The sequence below is a fragment of the Schistocerca nitens genome, chromosome 4 (assembly GCF_023898315.1).
Source record: "Schistocerca nitens isolate TAMUIC-IGC-003100 chromosome 4, iqSchNite1.1, whole genome shotgun sequence".
NCBI lineage: Eukaryota > Metazoa > Arthropoda > Insecta > Orthoptera > Acrididae > Schistocerca > Schistocerca nitens.
Window position 1 is genome coordinate 672,362,945 of NC_064617.1, and position 17,291 is coordinate 672,380,235.

The 17,291-nt window shown below is 41.5% G+C and overlaps 1 protein-coding gene across 1 annotated transcript in view; it reads right to left on the minus strand.

Moving 5' to 3' along the window:
• LOC126252798 (uncharacterized) overlaps window positions 1-11,235 on the minus strand; it is a 30,211-nt gene extending 18,976 nt beyond the window's left edge. The window contains exon 1 of the mRNA XM_049953734.1: window positions 11,225-11,235. The gene's annotated coding sequence lies outside the window, so the exon portion shown is untranslated. The remainder of the gene's footprint in view (window positions 1-11,224) is intronic.
• Window positions 11,236-17,291: the final 6,056 nt, after the last annotated feature.

A 17,291-nucleotide genomic window follows, 5' to 3' on the forward strand; every position in this document is an offset into this window, starting at 1 on the left:
CTGAAACAGGCACCGTCTAATGCTCTCATAGCAAGTAGCTACGTAATTAAGTTCACAATTCCACAGTGCAATCCAGATCGTAGCTAAGTTCCAAGCCCAAGGTTGTCATATAAGATCTATACAATAACACTTCGATATTAACACAGTTAGCGAGCAAGAGCGAGTGGCCGTGGTTTCAGGTCTGTGCTCCCGTTATATCTTGTGGCCATAGAGGGAGCTGCAGGCAAGAACTATTGAATGGCGCGACGTCTTCAGCCGGAGATAACGCCATGAAACTCCGGCGGCTGCGACTTGTAGCTAAGGCCGTCCACCGCACATGTGCGGCCGGGCTGAGCGACGGCAGGGAGCGCGTGATTCGGTTAGGTCCGCGGACATAGCAGTTGGCACCATAGTGACACAATGTAACAAATCGGTTACTTCAAGAGCAGCTCCAGTCCAGATGCCCCGTAACGTGCATTCGGCTGGCCTCAAATTATCGCCATTTGCGGCTTCAATGGTATCAAGCGAGTGCTCATTAGAGGGTAGGGTGGAAGTCTGTTCTGCTTCCAGATAAAATCTGGTTCCGGCTTGGTGCCAGTGATGGTCATGTGTTGGGTAGATGGAGGCCAGCTGAGCGCCTGCAACAAACCTGCTTCCATGTCAGACACTGTGGACCTACACCTGGAGTTATGGTCTGGGGTGCAGTTTCATAGGACAGCAGGAACACTTTCGTAGTTATCCCAATCGCCCTGACTATAAATTTATAACGAAATTAGAATTATATTAATACCGTCAGCTGCGCACGGGCGTTGATATAGATCAACAGTGACAGGTGAAAATGTGTACCCCGACTAGGACTCGAACCCGGGATCTCCTGCTTACATGGCAGACACTCTATCCATGTGAGCCGCCGAGGGCACAGATGATAGTGTGTCTGCCGGGACTATCTCGCGCACGCCTCCCGCGAGACTCACATTCTCACCTTGTATGTACACACACTACATTCGTAGTGTCCCACCCCGACACACTCATTACTCGTGGAAGACATTCTTTCAAGTCCCGTAAGAGTTCGGGAAATATGTGTGCATCCGCACAGAAGAAGAAGGTCATGCCCGGTATCGCCAGAACTATATCGCATTATCATCTGTTCTCTCGGTTGCTCAGATGGATAGATCGTCTGCCATGTAAGCAGGAGATCCCGGGTTTGAGTCGCGGTCGGGGCACACATTTTCACCTGTCCCAGTTGATCTATATCAAAGCCCGTGCGCAGCTGACGGTATTAATATAATTCTAATTTCGTTCTAGACGGCTACTGGTCATTAATGATGTCTGTTCTTTCGGACATGTCCGAAAGAACAGACACCATATGCATATAAGTATATGAATTTACACGTCAGTCTGGTGATTCGACCTGTTGTGCTGCCATTCATGAACAGCTTTCCAAGGAATGTTTTGCAGTAGGATAACGCTCTATCACACACCACCTTTGTAACCCAACATGCTCTACAATGTGTCGAAATGTTGTTTTGGCCCCCTCGATCAACAGATTTCTCTCCACTCCAGCACATATTGGACATCATCAGACGACAACTCCAGCGCCGTACACAATCAGCATTTACCATCTCTGTATATACCGACCAATTGCAACACACGTGGAACTCAATCCCACAAACTGACATCTGACACTTGTACAAAACAATGCATGCACCTTTTGCATGCCTGCGTTCAACATTCTGGCGGTTGCACCGGTTATTAATTTACCAGCATTTCACATTTTCAATGGCTGATCTCGCAATGTTAATCGTTTAAATACGTTGCCTACACAAATGTATTTGATTACTCTACATGTCCGCCTCCGTAGCGCAGCGGTAGGGTTACCGCCTACCACGCAAGGGGGGCCCGGGCTCGATTCCCGGCAGGGGACTGGGTATTGTGTGTCCGTCATCATTTTCATCATCATTGACACGCAAGTCGCCGAAGTGGCGTCAACTAAAAAGACTTGCAATACGGCAGCCAAACCCCGAAGGGGATATGCCGGCCAATAAATGCCATACGGACATTTCATGATTCTACACTAATTATTTTTTGGTGTAGCATTTTTTTCCGTCGTTGTATATACTTGTAAACACATCAAACAATACCCAGACTGCAGTAATAAGCGCCTTTTTACTTTATCGTTTTGTTCATTTTCTTGTTAAATGCCAAGTAGTTGTCCTACCTTCAAATACGTGAAGCTAGTGTCTGTCAGCTTAGCTGCCCCAGGTGTTTTGTTTGTTTCGAGTCATGAAAGTTGTCCGATCAAACATGCCATCTTGTATCGTTATGGGTGTACTACACTGTCTGTTTGTAGTCTACAGTGTAAAAGAATTGCATTTCATTCATAAATGGAGTCGTCCAAGCGATATTTCGTCAGGTCCTTTGTTGGAAAGCGTTTCAGCATACGTACAAAATACATATTTCCCAGAAGAAAGTAAATCAGTATAGAATTATTAAAATGATAGCTGCCTGCAGTAAAATGTTTGATTGGTTGAAATATTAGGAAGCGATTTCGGCTCGCGGGCCATGACGGAGCCCGTATACCACAGCGCCTTATTTAAACGGTAGTGCGGTCGCACTGCATACGACTTGGTTTTATATTTCACATTGCTCAGCAATGTAGGTCACAAAATAAATTTTCAGTATTTTTTAACTATTTTTGGAGCGCTGAAAACATAATCTAATTTTTTATCTGGTAAACACTGTCGGCATACGGGCAGCCGCAGACAATTTAACAGATTTTTTTCTCTCAACTTACCACATAATCGTGACTTGTTTAGTTTCATAATCGAAAAAAGGTCTTTCACATGCATACATTGATCGAAATATTGTAGCTCTTTTGCAGCCTCATCATGGCGACGTGGAAACTTCACGTGAATAAAATAATGGAGAAGTCCTGGAGTGTTTTAAGGTAAAGGATTTGTCTTTAAAAGCTGCAAATGCACGGAGGCGCTTTCAACTGACATCGCAAACGGTCACGAAAACAGCTCAAATACCGATGTTAAGATTGTCAGTGTCCTCAAAATGATTTTGGAGTGTGTAAGAATTGGGACTTTGCACGGCCGCTGATGGCCGCGCAGTTGAGCGCCCCACAAACCAAACATCATCATCCTCAAAATGTTGAAAAACCTATCCTTGTAACTCTTTCAAGGCCACAATGAATTCTTCAAACCTGACGTTTTCTTTAACACTACTGAGCTCAGGGCACTGGACTGACTTTTTCAGAATGTGTCCCTTCTACAACACGATTTTCTTTTTAAATGCATCCAATAAGAAAGAAAAAAATGTTTTACTGTTGGCGGTGTGCAGTCACGTTCACTTAAAATGCGAAACCTACACTCCATTCCGGATGTTCTAATTTTCGTTTCTGCACTCCTTTTTTCCTTCCGAAATTGAACAGTAGCGAGTTTTAAAGCGAAAAATTGTTCTAGGCATGCCCCTGGGCTTCACCTACGTAGTTTGCAATAACATACGAAATCTCCATACACTTTGTTCACTTCCACTGAAAACTGTCGCAGCCGACAATTGGAATAATGCTTGTGATTTCAGAAATTTTACCATTCGTATCACCAATTTCTTCCTGTGCTCCAGGCCTGCAAATTTAGCACAAAGTGCTTTTTAATGTACAAAACAATGAATCCCGTCTGTCGATCTTCGTAATGTTTTTTCTTTCATTGTCAACTAATTATTTAAATCCTTTTTGCATGGTACTGTAACGTCGTTTCTTGGAATACGCACTATCTGTCACTTATGCGAACTGAAAATGTTCACGCCTCTCCTCTATAAGGGGGTTTGTTTGTGTTGTTGCCCCAGATGATGATTATACAAAATTTTTGTAAGGATTTGTAAGCGGTGGGTCCTTGAGGTATGGCAATACACGAACACGAGAAGTAAGTTTAAACAGTTTTATTAACAAAGGCGGATTATAAAACACGCATGCTACACGTACCCATCATCACCGTGTCTGACATCCCAATTACGGTCGTATCGAAAGGCTCCATGGTGAGCTAAGAAAAGAGACATATTCGCGCTCGAGGCCGCGATAGCTAAACGGCGCGCTGCGGACGGCGGCCAGTGGCGTACTTGCCGCGTCGCCCTCGGCCGGACACAAATCAAATTGTCAGCATTCCAGATATGCCGGCTGGCGAGCGCGTGTTATGTGCCGTACAGCTGCGTGCAACCCGTGGACCCTTACATCACTCTCCCCAGAGAAAAAGAGCAACCGTACGTGGCTCAAAACGACCTCCTGGGCGTTATGAATCTATTTCGCCATTTGTGGCATCAGAAGGCATTGCAACATGTATATTGTTTGCAGACACAGTAACGTTCGGTACAGAGAAACCTGCCTTCAGGATGGCAATTTCATACATGGCAAATGCTATTGACAAAAGATAAATTAATAAAAGCAATAAAAACACAATTATGTCAATCAAGTATGCATTAACATAACTGGATGAATCGGATGACTTAATTCTATTTGCTGCTTCAATGAAGTTTAACTCATTATTGGAACAGATTACATTTTCATGGATGTCCTTAATTAAATCATTGTCTTCAGAAAAACTTGATAACATTCTCGTTAATGGCAAATTTCCAGTTACATGAAATGTAGTTGCCAATAACTAGGCATATCAAATAGTTCACATGATAAATCACAATGTGTGGAATTCAAGATTAATCCACTATTATTCAGTTTGAGTGTAAAGGGTAGCTCATGTGTATTATAATTTTTACATGTCAATGTGACATGAAGGGTGGAGTTAAATGAGAAAATTATACCTTCAAAAGATCGTTTAAGAAATGGATGATAAAGATGCGTTAAAATTCTAGGGCAGTCATCTCTTGGGGGATGATGCATAAACAATTCTTTCTCACAGCTGTACTCTAAACTGTCTAAGAATACTGCCGATTTAGGGCAAATTAACTTATGACTACGATTACACATATTCAAATCATTTTCTTTTAGGGACACAAAATATCTTCGATCCTTGCTGATCAGTAGATAATCATCATACTTTACATGAATACCTGCCTGTCTCCATTTCACAGGGTAAGTATAAATCCTATACATTTCAAAATTACGCTTTGATCTAGCAATGGGAATAGAAACAATAACAGTTAATTCATCTTCAATCATTAAAGAGTGTGTGGTGGTTAACTTATGGTAAGCATATAAACTGTCAGAGTTAACAGGGTAAATCATTGTATAGGTTGCACTAGCTTTCGTTCAATTGATAGTAGGATCCATTAAAATTGTTCTGGATGTAGTAGCTGATAACGGACTTAGACTCTGTAGGCACCAGCCGGCAGGAATTATCCCGTACGCGTGCTGTAGTATTACTAGCAGCGCCCGTGCCCTGGTGCGCCGTCCTAACACCGAGCAAAGACAGGCGGCAGTAGTACACTGCTCAAACAATCATTTGAAGTACTTTCTAAGGCTGTTCTTAAGTTAAGGGCATCAATTCTAACATTTGATAAACTATCAGTAATCCTTAACAAAAGAGTGTTTAAATCTAAGTGTGCATTCACAGCGTTTAATCCTTGGAATAGTTCTTGGATATTTGCGTTCGTTTCATTACGAATTACGTGGAAATGTGAGATAAATTGCTTTAAAATCTGTTCAATGAAAACTGTGTGGTTAGTAATGGTTCTTTGCATATTCTTTAATACAATAATTTCATTAGAGAGGTTAGTTGAATCTGTACTGGACTGTTGCTCAAGAGCTAATATTTTGCCTTTAACTTCCAGTAGATCTCAATTAGTTAAAGTACCAAATACAGTACGAAGGATACTCCTTCCAAAATCAAACCAGGCACATTTATGCCTAATTCAAGTTGTGTGTGGTAAAAGCTTTAAAAAACAGTAAATCTCTTGTTCATAACTATCAAATGTAGACACTAGCTGCATTTTGGCTGTGATCCAGTTATTATACCAAGACGTACCCATTTCCAGAATTGTATCATTATCCTTAACAGAACGAATTAGATCAATTTGCTTCTTTGAAGAACTGAACTATTGCTGGATTTCACTCAAATTGTACTTGAGGAAAAGTTTTGCATTAGTTGTTGAAACTACCATGTCTGATAGTGGTTCGAACAAAATACCTGTACTCTGTGGTACTATTACTACAGCATTAGTAGAATACGCGGTCATGGCAAACATTAGAATGAAAATGAACATGGTTAATTAGTTCTAAACACTAGAGTTAACGATAAACATAAAATTAATGAGTTTCTTGTGGTAACCTGTGGAATAAAAGGTTTAGTTTCACTGTGCACTCGTGCAGTAGCTTCAATACTAAATTTTCACAACACATTCACATAAGCACATGGCTGAAATAAACACACACATTGCACTCTCACACACTACACACGTTTACGCAGATTGTAGCGGTGTCTCTAACAGGATCGCTTGGAATGTGGCGATGCCTAGGCCTCGAAGTCTGGACTGCGACCTCGTGATTCTCGCTTCCTGGGTTTGAGAACAGCAGGTCTGCCTCTCGGTCGGTCCTCGTCGTCTTGCGATACTACAGGAGATCTACCCAGAAATGGCTTTACACGATTGACATGAACGACAATCGAACGAAAGGACAATTGGAGCTTAGAGTGACTAGTGACAACACCTCCAAGATTGGGTATGGTCCTTTCCAAAACTTCTTAAACTTTTTGACTTAACTCTTCTTTAACACCACATTGCTCAGATACACAAGATCTCCAACTTGATACTGTGGCACTGCCTCTTGGCGGTCGTGTTGTCTTGCTTGATGAAGAAAATATTGATGATTTCGCTGTTTCACTCCCCTCCATGCTTCCTTTAGCTTGCATGCTAGATCCCTTACGTGTTCATTGCTGATTCTAGCAGGTGATCGTGCAAAGTCCAAGGGTGAATGCATTCTTCTTCCGTAGACGATCTCATATGCACTGAGGCCAGTTGAGTTGTGCATATTGTCATTGTAACAACTTACCAAGTACAGTAAACAGACATCCCAACTGTCGTGTTTGCTGCTCAAATAATGGCTAACCATTTTAACAATTGTACTGTGGACTCACTCGACTCTTCCATTTCCTTCAGTGTGTGCTGGTGTAGTACTTAACTGAGTTATTTGCATGAGCTTACAAGTCTGTTTAAGTAATTCACTCATAAAATTCGTTCCTTGATCACTAATTATATTTAATGGTGATCCAAACTTAAGAATACATTCTTTTACAAAAACTTTAGCTATAGTCTCAGCACTCAGGTCAGGTATCGGTATCATGAGAAGGAATCTAGAGAAATGATCTAACATTGTCAATATGTATTTGTTTCCATCTTTAGTCTTAGGCAACGGTCCTATGACATCTAGTCCTACTCGTTCAAATGGTTCACTTGTCTCTGGCAGTTCTGGCAATGGTGCTCTACTCTTTCCTACATTATTCCTTCTGTTACAGGAATCACATTGTGAAACAAATTTGAAAACGTCAACTTTGCGGCTCGGCCACAAAAACATTTGAGCTATTTTAATGTTCGTTGCTTTTTACTGCAATGTCCTGATAATAAAGAATCGTATTGCTTCTCATGATTTGCTCTTTCATGCTTTCTGGAATAACTAGGCTGTTTCCTTTACTAGTGATTTTGTACAATAATCCATCTATTTCAACAAAACATTGATCATTTTTCCATAGTTTGCATTGTGGATCTTTTTCTTGAGCTTCCTTCAACTCTTCTTCTCGACTTATCATAACACAAACATTGACTTTTCGACTTATTGCATCAGCATTCACATGTTGTTTACCAGGTCGGTGAATAACCTTAAATTGGTATTCACTCATTCTTACACTCATCTTGTTAGTCTGGAACTTGGATCCTTTAAGATCAATAACCATTTAAGTGTGGCATTATCTGTAATAACTGTAAATTCTCTTCCTGTTAAGAAACATCTGTTATGTGTTATATCAAAAACCAAAGCACAGAGCTCCTCCTCAGTAGCAGCATAATTACATTCTGCTTTGTTTAATTGTCTGGGAGCAAATGAGATTGGATGTTCATGACCATCAACTTCTTGAGACAAGATTGCATCTATGGCAAAATTGGATACATCTGTTGAAAGAATAAAAGGTTTACTGAAATCCAGATAGGCTAACACTGGGATTGTGGTTAGAGCAGTCTTAAGTTCTTCCATTGCCTTTTTGCATTCTGTTGACCAATTAAATGTGTCTCCTTTCTTCAGTAGCTGTGTCACTGGATGTGTTATATTCGCATAACCGGCTATAAATCGTCTGTAGAAATTTGACAATCCCAAAATTGATTGTAACTCTTTCAAATTCTGTAGTTCAGGAAAATTCTTTACATCTTCCATTAATTTTGGATCAGGTCGAACACCTTCACTGATTATAAGATGACCAAGATAGTTAACTTTACTTTGTGAAAATGACATTTATCTATTGATAAAGATAGGTTTGCATTTCTTATATGCTCAAAAACAGCTTGTAGTGTCTCAGTATGCCGCTTCATATTTTCACCAAAAATTATTACATCATCAAGGTAAACAGGTGCTTCTGTTGGGGTGAGCTCTCGTAAAACTGAATCAATCAGGAGTTGAAATGTAGCTGGAGCATTACGAAGTCCAAACGGCATTCGAAGATACATGTATACTCCTGTTACTGTCACAAATGAAGTTTTTGCTTGATCATCTGGATGCACCGTTAACTGGTGATAACCACTTGTTAAATCACATACTGAAAAAATTCGACATCTGCCCAAGTAACCCAAGGTTTCCACTAAATTTGGTAAGGGGTAAATGTCAGGTGTGGTCATAGCATTCAAAGATCGGTAATCAACACAAAAACGGAACTGCGGTTCTCCAGAAATTGATTGCTTCTTTACAATTACAACAAGCGAACACCACAGTGGGTCTGAGGGATCTCTTGGTTTTATAATTCTGGCTTCTAATTGTTCTTTAAACATGTCTTCTACCAACTCTCTTTGACTAAATGGTATTCTGTAAGGTTTCTGTGTGATTGGGGCTGCATTCCCTGTAAGAATTCGATGCTGAACTAAATGAGTGACAGGTAAATTTGCACGTTCTCGGAATCTGCATACTCCAACAAAACACCCACTAAAATCTTCTGTTCATCAGCTGTCAAATGTTCTACCTTTTTCCAAATCTTGCGCTTCAGTTCATTATTAACTTCGTCTCCTCATTGTAATTTTGCGGTACTGTTACAAAAAATTACGCCACTTTTACTTACGCTCAACACTTCAGCAACTTTCGTTCCTCGCGGCAGAACAACTTCCTCATTGCTCATATTCGTTACTGTAACCGGGACTTTTGAGACATTCTGTCTCACCATTGTAGTGACACCTAAACTTCCAGCAACATAACAATGCATTGTATCCAGTAACTCACTTTTCTCGGATCGCTCAATTAATAACGAAGTTCCTTCCTTGCATCGGGGTGACTTAACTTCAACGTAGATAGTTTTTCCTGCTCCCTTGGGCATTTGCTGACGCTGATCAATTTGAACATCGACTCGGACGGTTTGCACTGATGCATCGTTTGGGCGGTCCATTCCCACGACGTCCTTTGAGTACGATCTAGGTTGTAGTTGCTATGGCCTAGTCTGATCTTTCTTTCTGCAACAAATATCTCTGCCTCATTAGCGGACAAGAAATCAAATTCAAGTGCACCGTCATAACGCGTATCATTATTTGAAACCACTTGCACCCTTGGTGTGTATTTACCTTTATCTTTATTTTCACCTCCATCTTGGCCTTGGCCAAAAATTAATTCTACATCAACTTCTCCATAGTTACGTAGCTTTCCTCCATTTAACCCTCGCACAGTGGTTTCAATTTATCCCGTTTATCTATGCCACACCACATTAATGAGGTCTGTTTTACTGTGTCAATAAGTAGTTTGATGTTTCTCCCACGATATACAGCATCTTTCACGAAGTCATTTTCGGTCTGATTTTCGCTGGAACTAACATGAATCACTGTCTCCGGCAAGGGTCGGACGGAGTGGTGGCCCGTACATCCCTGTACTCGTTTAAAGATCTGGCAGATTGTCTGTTGTTCGCATTATCTTTCTTCTTGTTGCGACAATCTCTCGAAACATGACCCTGCATCCCACAATGATAGCAGATTCGTTTCTCATTACAATCCTTACGCTTGTGACCCAGCTTATTGCATCTGTAGCGTTGTACTGTTGTGTTGAAAATTCTGCGTTCTTGTTTCTGCATCTCATTTGGTCGTCTTAGTGCTTCAGCGAAACCAACAGCTGATTCTATGTTTCTTGAAATGTTTTACATCGTGCCAATCTAACAGCTTTGCTTACTTCCTCTCCGTGAATGGGTCCAGGGCTCTCTGGTGGGCTTTGAACAACTGAATGTGATTTTCATTTTTATCTTCTACTAACTCGTACGCTTGAGCGTTGATGTTTCGGATTCTGTCGGCAAACTGCTCGATAGATTCGTCTCGTCGCATTCGCAAACTGCAAAGCTGCTCTCTGTAAAATCTGATCGCGTTTTTGAGTTTAAATCTCTGAACAACAATCGTTCTAAATTCATTGTAATCTTGTGTTTTCATGCAGGTAGGCTCTGCGCTAATGAAATGTTGTGCTGCTCCGTGAATTCTTAATTCGGCAACCACTAGCTTATTGGAATCTGTCCATGATCCTAACAGGGTGGCACCTTCAAGATCACGAAAAAACACCTTCACATCATCTTCATGTTTTCCGCTAAACACTGGTACTGATGGCAGTAATGAAAAATTCTTTAGTGTAGTTGTACCTGTACTGCATGAACTGTAATTTGATGCCGGCCGAAGTGGCCGTGCGGTTAAAGGCGCTGCAGTCTGGAACCGCAAGACCGCTACGGTCGCAGGTTCGAATCCTGCCTCGGGCATGGATGTTTGTGATGTCCTTAGGTTAGTTAGGTTTAACTAGTTCTAAGTTCTAGGGGACTAATGACCTCAGCAGTTGAGTCCCATAGTGCTCAGAGCCATTTGAACCATTTTTTTGTAATTTGACAAGTATTTCGGAATGTTAGCTTCTTTCTGCTTTTAACTGCCATATCTCTTGTTGAATTCATTAATAACGGTTTGTAGATCGACAACGTTTCTCTGACTGGATTGCAACATTTTGTGTAATTTAACGCCAATGAGTCATTCAAATGTAAAATAAAAATCCATCAGTGCGTTTCGTATTCTAGTCAAACTGGAGTAGACCAACCTGAATTCCAGCAATGGATGTCCCTGCATAGTCAGAAGATGTTCATGCTGCTGCTGCTGCTGCTCGAAGTTCACATTGTGCTGCACCTCTTCAGAACTGTAGATTTTCCATAACTATCCCCATGCTGACACCACTTCTGTAAGGGGGTTTGTTTGTGTTGTTGCCCCGGATGATGATTATACGAAACATTTGTCAGGATTTGTAAGCGGTGGGTCCTTGAGGCACGGCAATAGGCGAACACGAGAAGTAAGTTTAAACAGTTTTATTAACAAAGGCGGATTATAAAACACGCACGCTACGCGTACCCATCATCACTGCGTCTGACATCCTAATTACGGTCGTATCGAAAGGCTCCATGGTGAGCTAAGAAAAGAGACATATTCGCGCCCGAGGCCGCGCTAGTTAATACGGCGCGCTGCGGACGGCGGCCAGTGGCTAACTACTGCATCGCAGTGTGGCCAGACACACGTGTACTGACCAAGCAAGTTGTCAGCATTCCATATAGGCCAGCTGGCGAGCGCGTGTTACGTACCGTATGGCTGCGTGCAACCCGTAGACCCGTACACTTCTGTCATTCCCATTCGTTTTAAATGGTTCCGACGCCAGATCGTTAGACTGCTTCCTTTGTACAAATAGCCACTGGATCAATGAAGGTATTTCATACCACGAACAAATAGCGAAGGTTAAACAGTGCTGACAGCACAGTTCTGCCGAGCTGAAGACAGTTGTGCCGCAGCGCAGTGCTAAATGAAATGGCATGCTGTACCGGGTATTTCCGAGACGGACCGAGCAAAGCCGAGCGACAGGTCGAGAGCCCACCGTGTCCCGCACACGCTACACAGGTGAAGTTGGGCACACAGTGGCTGGTTCTGCTCCATTCCTCTTAGTAGTTCATTTTAAATCATTAGAAGTTGTTTCTCCTTCTTCAAAGTTTGTATCAAAATTTCATCTTTCTCGTTGCTTGTCTATAAATCAAGTTTAGAACAATCGGCTCTAAATTTGTCACACAGTGAATATGTGCCACTTCTGGAGTACCCAAAGCTTCTTTTGTAGCTACGTCGCCAAAGTCTTACTGTTTCTTCGTTCCACACATTTATGAGGCAACAAATATAATGTAGGCAAGCTTTTGCTAACATGAACGTTGACCATGTCGTGCATACGATTTAAAAGTTGAAAATGTAACGAGTAAGAATCAGTAGTAGTAAGCAAACAAGCACTGTTTTTGGAATATAGCTTCATCAGCTATCGATGCAAATACAGCAAAAGAGGATATAAATGGATTACGAAAGCATATTGTCACGTTATTACTTTTCATCACGGTTATCTAAAATGTATAAACAAAAAGAAAGTTATTTTTATGAGGGCAAATGCGTCGTATTGCGGTAGTGGATCAAACATCCACTTTAGACCAGAAAAACTTTTAAGAACCCCGTCCTGACACTATATTATTAGCGGTAAAAAAAAACCATTGCGTTCAAACGACAGAAATTATTTTCAAAAGCAATCGTAAACAGTCTCCACGTAAACAATAGATGTTTTGGGGCATCTAATATGGCGGCGCGGGCTTCAAAAGAACGTACTGCGTATGTCTGCAACGGCATCTTCCCATATTTTTATCTCCACGAAAATAACATCGACAACCATTCTTTTGGTCAAATAATTCTGAATTCACATTTCCTCCCCCTTTACAAAAGATTCTTGCTAGAACAGCCAGAGACAGCGGTCACATGGTTCAAATGGTTCAAATGGCTCTGAGCACTATGGGACTTAACATCTCTGGTCATCAGTCCCCTAGAACTTAGAACTACTTAAACCTAACTAACCTAAGGACATCACACACATCCATGCCCGAGGCAGGATTCGAATCTGCGACCGTAGCAGTCGCGCGGTTCCTGACTGAGCGCCTAGAACCGCTAGACCACCGCGGCCGGCGTCGTGTCTGCCTTCTGCTTGTCACGTGAGTAGAAAATTTATCCGTTTCATAGTATAGTTATTCCCTCATGAAATTTGTTGCAAATAATCCGCTGCACTTCAGCGGAAACAATGATCTACGTAATTGTAATACCAGGAGAGAAAATGGCGTTCATTACGCCACAAAAGTTTCGATTACTTACCCACTGATATAAAATGCCTAACAGCAAAGTAAAATCTCCTCCTATTACTCAGAAGATTATTTATTACCGTAATCTGTAAATGGTGATGGGTAAATATTACTAACATCTGCCTTTAACTGAAAAGACGAAAAAAACTAAAAGATAATCGGCATGGAGGCATATTTACAAAAAAAAAAAACGATGTCAGTATATAATGACTCGTTCCACATCATTACGATTTATCGTGCAAATCATACGTGGAACATGGAACTGACTAAGTAACTAACTAACAGTTGGAATATCAGAAAGCATGGTATAGGCTTATGCACCTTGAAAACCTCAAAATGAAATTCAAAAATAAAATCAAGCAGATGATTAAAGTAAACGTAATCTACATTCCAGTTGAGCTATATTTGGTTATTCCTGAAAAACTGACAGAGTTACTGAGGAGAAATATCCCGGGAAGAGAAGCAAATAGGTTACTATTGGAAAGGTAAAATCAAATGGCTCTAAGCACTATGGAACTTAAGATCTGAAGTCATCAATCCCCTGGACTTAGAACTACTTAAACCTAATTAAACTAAAGACATCACACACAGGCAGGTTTCGAACCTGCGACCGTAGCAGCAGCGCGGTTCCAGACTGAAGCGCCTAGAACCGCTCGGCCACAGCGGCCGGCCCGTAGCAGCAGTGTGGTTCCGGATTGAAGAGACTAGAACCGCTCGGCCACAGAGGCCGGCTTTGGAAAGGTAGGCGTTCATCTTACACAGGTTAGGCTATCATTACCAATAAATTCCTTACATACACGTTAAATCGAAATATCCATTCTACAGTGTCTTAAACGTTTGAGACCATTACTTTAAGCACATTTATAGGATTTCACAATGCTGGAGGATGTTTAAAAAATTAAATCTTTTTTATCATGTAAATTGGTATTATTGGCCACACGCTGTAAGACGCATCATAGGTAAGCTTTCAAAGTGAGAAGATGTCTAAAACTACAGTGAAACTAATGCACTGAAAATCTAATAAAACAAGAACTATAGTCTGCATGGAAATATGCCTCTATGCAGTTCTGTCTCTGACATTTCAATAATCGTTCACTTTGTTGACATGGGCACGATCGATAGCATGCCTTGCTTCTTTCCTCATTGCACACGTTTATGTCTAGCAAAGAACCCTCAGGTAAGTTTTTGCGAACGTGAACATTAAAAATGTTGCGCATAGAGTTGAAAGCTGAAAACGAACGAACAAGAAGCAGCAAGAGTAAGCAAACAAGCATTGGTTTCGGAGTTCCAGCTTCATTTGTTATCGATACAAATACAGTAGAAGTGGAATTAAATGGATTTCGAAATCATGCTTCTCTTCTTGCTTATTACCAAATATGTCAACATAAACGAGTTACATTTAACAAAGCCAGGAAAACGTTCGAAATTGCCTTCCTGACACTTTGTTATTCATGTAAGCACTGTAAATTTTAATATTTAAAACAGCTGTTGCGTGCACACGACAAAAGTAACGAACAAGAAGCAATCGCAAACAGTAGTCTCCTAATGTTTTGGTCTATTTAAGATGGGGGCAGGCCTCGTCCACTGGCTTCAAAACAACGTACAGCATAAGTCTGTAGTGCCACCTCCCTTCGTGTTTTACCTCCATGTTCAGCACTGTCTGTGTGTCATTGACGTCACAGACACACTCGTGACGTCGTTGGCTGCTAATTTACACGCAGGCACGTAAGTCCACACACTTCCAGTAGCCAATTTTGACCAGAAAGTCGTTCGTGTAAAACGGGCTTCAGCACGCTACAGGACGACGACAGATTCTCAAGACTGAAAGTAATGGCAAAGGTCACACAGGGGCGAACAAAGAAATAGAGAAGAGCAAATTGACCGTCACACGTGAAATTGCAATAATACAAAATAAATAATCTTTCAAAATAAGGCAGAATCGGACAAAAAATGTAAAATGTTCCCTGAATACTGCGCCCACTTGGACTGTAGCCGTTACTGACATTAGCCAAAAAGATACATTATGTGATCAAAAGTGCCCGGAGACCTGGCTGAAAATGACTTACAAGTTCGTGGCGCCCTCCATCGGTAATGCTGGAATTCAATATGATATTGGCCCACCCTTAGCCTTGCTGATAGCTTCCACTCTCGCAGGCATACGTTCAATCAGGTGCTGGAAGGCTTCTTGGGGAATGGGAGCCCATTCTTCACGGAGTGCTGCACTGAGGAGAGGTATCGATGTCGGTCGGCGAGGCCTGCCACGAAGTCGGCGTTCCAAAACATCCCAAAGGTGTTCTATAGAATTCAGGTCAGGACTCTGTGCAGGCCACTCTATTACAGGGATGTTATTGTCGTATAACCACTCCGCCACAGGCCGTGCATTTTGAACAGGTGCTCGATCGTGTTGAAATCTGCAATCGCCATCCCCGAATTTCTTTTCAACTGTTGGTCTGTGCCGTGATAGTTCCATGTAAAACAACAAGGGGTGCAAGCCCCTCCACGAAAAACACGACCACATTATAACACCACCGCCTCGAGTATGTAACTTCCGCAAATAACACAGAATGAAAGCGAAAACAAAAAAATAAAGCGTTCCCACACAGCGTTTATATTACTATGGAAAATATTTAGCAGCAAGGTTAGTTTCAGTGCATATAGTGCTTTTAGGAATTGAAGGAGCTGGGAACAAAGTTACACGAGATATGTAACAGCTACAAAAAGTTGTAGCCTATATGTACACTCGAGAAAATAATTACATCTTCATTATTCAGACCCTACTTTTCAAATAGATTTTGGAGAATAATTTCCTAACAATCAGAAAGTTCGACGGAAAAGATATAGCTGTCGCAAACAGTATGACTATCCTACATTGGCGGCCAGTAACTCCTATTGCAAAAGCATAGTCCGTGTTCGGAGCTACAACCGTTCACATGGCTCTGAGCACTATGGGACTTAACTTCTGAGGTCATCAGTCCCGTAGAACTTAGAACTACTTGAACCTAACTAACCTAAGGACATCACACACATCCAGCTACAACCGTGACTGCCCTCTTAAAATGACCTCTTATATCAGGATACAGTACAACGTACGCTGTTTACAGTCTCATTGTTGACTGAAGTAACTGTAGTCGACGAAAGTATTTCGCACGGGAAACAACTGCCATCTTCACTGCGTTTGATATAATAAATAAATATTTCATCATTGTCGAAACGTTATAGTTTTTGTATTATTTTAGAAGCCATGTCGAGAAGCACCTCTATGAATTTATACTAATTCACAGCACTTTCCCAGTGTCAAAAATAGTCCAGTGAGTAAACCTTTCGCTCCAAAGCACGAACATCAAAGCTTTCAAATTATTTCGTCGGATAAGATCTTTTGACAAGAAGCAGTTTGAAACGTATATACTTTTGCTCATAGTCCCCACTTTACACAGAAAACAATCTACATACCTGCTTTTATACACACATCATTTCCTGAGACCTGAGTTTTTCCTGGAGTATACAACTTTCAAATAACTTCCGGGAATTCAGCCAGGTAACACTTCCAGCGACCGCCGATATTTCGGCGGGAGAACACCCCGCCATTTTCAAGGCAAACTGCAACGGACAGGCGGCGTACATGCAAATTTAAAACCTCGGTTTTCGGAGAACCGAGGTTTTCGGAGAACCGAGGTTTTAAATTTGGATGTACGCCGCCTGTCCGTTGCAGTTTGCCTTGAAAATGGCGGGGTGTTCTTCCGCCGAAATATCGGCGGTCGCTGAAAGTGTTACCTGGCTGAATTCCCGGAAGTTATTTGAAACATCATTTCCTCCTTTACTAGCCAACAATTGTGTTTCTCTGATTCTGAACCCACATTGTTATCGATTCCTAATTGTAAGCTCTCTCTCTCTCTGAATACATTCCGAATAAGCGAACACACACCGACACGAACAAAACAGTCCAGCATCTCACAGCCATAAAACATA